The following is a 5537-nucleotide window of genomic DNA, read 5'->3' as shown; positions in this document are numbered from 1 at the left end:
GGTTATAGGATGAGACTAGAGTGGGATACTGGAAGTGCCAGAGAAAAGAGCCTCTCTTCCTGTAGTGAGTGGCAATTGCTCTGAAACAGGTTCGTGGTGATGGTTACTTTCCTTAAAATGTACAAAAAGCCATTTAAGTTCAGGTTTTATATGGCTGTGCTATATGAATTATTTCAATAAAGCTATTTAAAAGCATTGTTGATCATGACTGTAAAGAAGTTTACAACTTTCTATTTAAAAAAAAAAATTGTTCTGTGGGTATCTGCCCAAGCAGAAAAGAGTATTCAGGCTAAGCCTGTTCCATGGTGGCTCCTTGGTCACATTGCAGTGCACATAGGATAGATGTTTAAAGGCACTTCTATGACAATGTAGAACAAATGGTTCACCAGTTTCATTTCACTGACTGTATTGTAAGTCAGCTTTTGTGGTGCCTTGTCTGAGAGCAGAGACAACCACCATTGATGTACCAAGCATCCACTGTTGATACTTTAGACATGATTTTAGCCCTTGAATACACACTAGCCTGATTAACACTAGGAAGGAAGTGATGGGGGTAAGGAAAAGCAGAGATTTGGAGATGTGTAGCATTCTGTTTTAAGCACTGTGCTTGCCTAACATGAGGGAAACCTGTATTCAATCACCAACACTCAAAAACCACACGTGGTGGTACTCCTGTAATGCTAGCAATGAGGAGATGGAGGCAGGGAGATTGGAAATTAAAGATTACTCCAAACTCTACATTCTGAACCACACGAGACCTTGAGTTTTAAATGTTGACATTTGAAAAAGCAAAGTGAAAACACTGATATCAAAACAGGACTTCATGATGTGTCTGAGTAAAGTTTTAAACAGCAGCAAGAAGTGGAGAGAAACATTCCCAGCATCATACACAGGGGACTCAGTTTTTCAGGTCCTGGAACACTAGAGATGCAAAGGCGTCAGTGACAACTGAGACAAACATGCAGAATGAACGTTTAGCCAGGGTCTTACCTAGCTCAGTGATAGAGAACAAGATGTGTAACTCTGAGACTCTCAAAGCCACCAAGAACAGAATTCCAAAATCAAATTATAGTTGAATTAAGTCTGTCATTGGGCAATACTCAATACATCCAGAGAATTTGCTTTTGTCTAGGCCATAGCACTCTTTCTATAATTCGCAGTCTGGAGTAGCTCAAAGACAGTAAGAGGCAAGGTGCAGGACCTCAGCAGTTCCTTATTCACCCTTTTAAACGCCAGTCTCCTGTCTGAGAGATGGCTCAGCTGGTAAGAGCACACATTGCTCTTGCAGAGGACCTGAGCTTGGTCCCCAGTGCCCACAACAGGTGACTTAAAACCACCTATAACTCTGTTGGCCTCTGCAGCCCCTACACACACACACACACACACACATACACACACACACACACAAACCCCAATGAGCTGAGCTTGACTCCTAAAGCCCACATAAAGATGGAAGGAGAGAGCCGAGTCCATAGTTATCCTGTGACCTCCTCATGCCTACCATGGTAGAGACATGCATACATACTAAAAACAATGAGAAATGAAACAAAAATTAAAGCTAGACAGACATTCTACCACAAATGGCACCATCCCCAGCACTGCAAAAACCAGAAAGTAAAAGAAAAAAATCCATTTGTTCTATTTCCTGTGATGTTTGAGGGGTGTGAAGCTACTTGAAATATAACTTGGCACAATGTTATTTAAACACACAACCATCCTTATAATAGTAAAAATGTAAATTAAGAGTACCAATAGCATGAAAAAATGCTTTGGGAGGTGTTGGTACTTTTTTTTAAAGCAATTGGTGTAGATGAAAAGGTAATACCTGTCAGAATGACAGATGTGCTTACTATTTATTATTTTTGATCTCATGTTGGAAATCCATTGAACACATGTGCGTACAACATGAATATGATATGATATAAAAGTAGGATATAGCTCCCCATTCAGGCCACATCAACTGTCCGATACTTTCCCCCACGCTACAGCCTACATGCATCCCAGGAGGTTTGCAGTAACCAAGTATACATACAGGTGAGAATTTCACCCCAATACCCATTCCAGCTGGAACACCCAGAGAGCCCAGCTGACTTGGGACCTACCTGCACCACTAAGCTCTACCTTTCTTCTGGTCCATTTATCCATGGTGATCTGATACCCTCCCCATACCCTACATGTAACCTGTCTGCCTCCCATGAGGTTTGCAGTAACTAGAGACACAGAAGGCCTGCTCTAACCAGAGACACAGGAGGCCTGCCCTAACCAGAGACAACACTGCCTGCCTCCAAGGAGGCGAGCTCCAGTCAGAGACACTCAGGCCAGTTAATACCAGAGATAACCAGATGGCAAGATGCAAGTGTAAGAACCGAATGCAATTTGGTACCATCAGAACCCAGTTTCCCACTATAGCAAGCCTGAGATACCCTAACACACCTGAAAAGCAAGATAATGACTTAAAATCCCATCTCATGAAGATGATAGAGGCCCTTCAGAAGAATATAAATAACTCCCTTAAAGAAATACAGGAAAATACAATCAAGCAGGTGAAAGACTTGAACAAAATGGTCCAAGAACTAAAGATGGAAATAGAAACAATAAAGAAAACACAAATGGAGGCAAACCTGGAGATAGACAACTTAGGAAAGAGATCAGCAGCTACAGATGCAAGCATCACCAACAGAATACAAGAGATAGAATCTCAGACATAGAAGATACCATAGAAAATATTGACATAGAGGAAATACAAACTGTAGAAAGCTCCTAACCTAGAATATTCAGGAAATTTGGGACACAAAAATATCAAACTTAAGAATCATAGGAATAGAAGAGGGTGAAGAATCCCAGCTCAAAGGGCCAAAAATCATCTTCAACAAAATCATAGGGAAAAAACTTCCCTAACCTAAAGAAAGAGATGGCCACAATATACAGGAAGACTATAGAATACCAAATAGATTGGATCAAAAAAGAAAATCCTCTTGTCACATGATGATCAAAACACTAAACACACAGAAGAAAGAAAGAATATTAAAAGCAGTAAGGGGAAAAGCTAAGTAACACATAAAGGCAGATCTATTAGAATTACACCAGACTTCTCAACAGAGACTCTTAAAGCCAGAAGATCCTGGGCAGATGCTATCCAGACTCAAAGAGAACACATATGCCAGACCAGGATACTATACCCAGAAAAACTCTCAATCACCATAGATGGAGAAACGAAGATATTCAATGACAAGATCAAATTTAAACAATATCTTTTTACTAATCCAGCCCTACAGAGGATACTAGAAAGAAATCTCCAACACAAAGAGGGTAACTACAATAATGAAAGAAAAAAAAAACCCACACACAAGAAACATTTCACAACAAACCCAAAAGAGAATCACATACACATAATACCACCTCCAGTAATAACAGGAACTAACAATCATCTGTTTTTAATAAATTTCAAAATTAGTGGACTCAATTCACCAATAAAAAGACACAGACTATCAGACTGGGTAGGTAAACAGTATCCAGCATTTTGCTGCATACAAGGAACACACCTCAGTGACAAAGACAGACACTACCTTACAGTATGAGGCTGGAAAAAATTCCCAAGCAAATGGTCCCAAGAAACAAGCTGTAGTTACCATTCTAATATCCATTAAAATAGACTTTCATCCAAAATTTATCAAGGGAGATGGGCAAGGACATTTCATATTCAAAGAAAAAAATCCACCAAGAGGAAGTCTCAATCCTAAACATCTATGCCCCAAATGCAAGAGGACCCAGAGTTGAAACTTTACTAAAGCTCAAAACATACATTGAACCTCACACAGTAATAGTGGAAGACTTCAACACCCCATTTTCACCAATGGACAGATCATTGAAACAGAAACTAAACAGAGACACAGTGAAATGAACAGAAGTTATGAACCAAATGATTTAACAGATATCTATAGAACATTTCACCCCAAAACAAGAGAATATATCTTCTCAGCAACTCATGGAATCTTCTCCAAAAATGACCTTATAATTGGACACAAAACAAGCCTCAACAGATACAAGAAGATAGAGATAATCCCATGCATCTTATCAGCTCACCATGGACTGAGGTTGGACTTAAAAAAACAACAGAAAGCTCACATACTCATGGAAACTGAACAACTCTCTGCTCAGTGATAACGTGGTCAGGGAAGAAATAAAGAAAGAAATCAAAGACTTTATAGAATTCAATGAAAATGAAGACATATCATACCCAAACTTTTGGGACACAATGAAAATTGTGGAAAATTGAGGAAAATTCATAGCACTAAATGCCTTCATAAAGAAATTGGAGAGATCCCATAAAAGCAACTTAACAGCACACCTGAAAGCTCTAGAACAGAAAGAACCAAATACACCCAAGAAGAGTAAACAGCAGGAAACAGTCAAACTCAGGGATGGAATCAACTAGTTAAGAAACAAAGATAACTATACAAAGGATACAAAGAATCAACAAAACCAAGAACTGGTTCTTTGAGAAAAATCAACAAGATAATTAAACCCTTAGACAAACTAACTAAAAGGCACAGAGACAGTATCCGAATAAACAAAATCAGAAATGAAAAGTGATACATAATAAAAACTGAGGAAATTAAAAAAAAAATTACCAGAATCTACTACAAAAACCTATAGTCTTAAAAAAAAAATCTAGATGACATGGATGATTTTCTAGACAGATACTACATACCAAAGTTAAATCAAGATCAGGTAAATTATCTAAACAGTCCCATAACCCCTAAGAAAATAGAAATAGTTATTAAAAACCTCCCAATAAAAGAGAGAAAGAGAGAGACAGAGACACAGAGACACAGAGAGAGAGAGACAGAGAGACCAGAGTCAGATGGGTTTAGTGCAGAATTCTACCAAACCTTCAAAAAAGAGCTAATACCAATACTTCACAAACTGTTCCACAAAATAGAAACAGAAGGAACATGACCTAATTCATTCTATGAAGCCATAATTATTCTGCTACCTAAACCACACAAAGAACCAACAAAGAAAGTGAACTTCAGACTATTTTCACTTATGAATACTGATGCAAAAATACTCAATAAAGTTCTTGCAAAATGAATCCAAGAACACATCAAAACCATCATTCTCCATGATCAAGTAGTCATCAAGTGACAGCACATGCTGGCAAGATGTGGAGAAAGAGGAACACTCGTCCACTGGTGGTAGGACCTTAGATGAAATGCCAAACACTGAGAAGAGTCTACCTCCAGTAGATACGGCCTCAAGTGGAGGGACAGGTTCACTAACCCTCAGTCAAAACTGACTCAGAATTGTACTTATCTGGACACCTGCCAGCTACCCAAGACACCCGCCACGAGATCTTAAGACTTCTGGTGAGTGGAACACAGAATCTGCTCCAATCCAATCGTGCGGGACCTGAGACTGCATTAGTTAGGGAAGCAGAAAACCAGCCTGAGTAGGGGCACAGGCCTCATCCAGCCCAAGCAGCACCGGGGTAGCTAGGGTGCAGAGTCTGCTGACACCCGCCAGCTACCCACGAC

The sequence above is a fragment of the Mus caroli genome, chromosome 13, assembly GCF_900094665.2.
Source record: "Mus caroli chromosome 13, CAROLI_EIJ_v1.1, whole genome shotgun sequence".
Lineage (NCBI taxonomy): Eukaryota > Metazoa > Chordata > Mammalia > Rodentia > Muridae > Mus > Mus caroli.
This window is presented reverse-complemented; position numbering follows the sequence as displayed.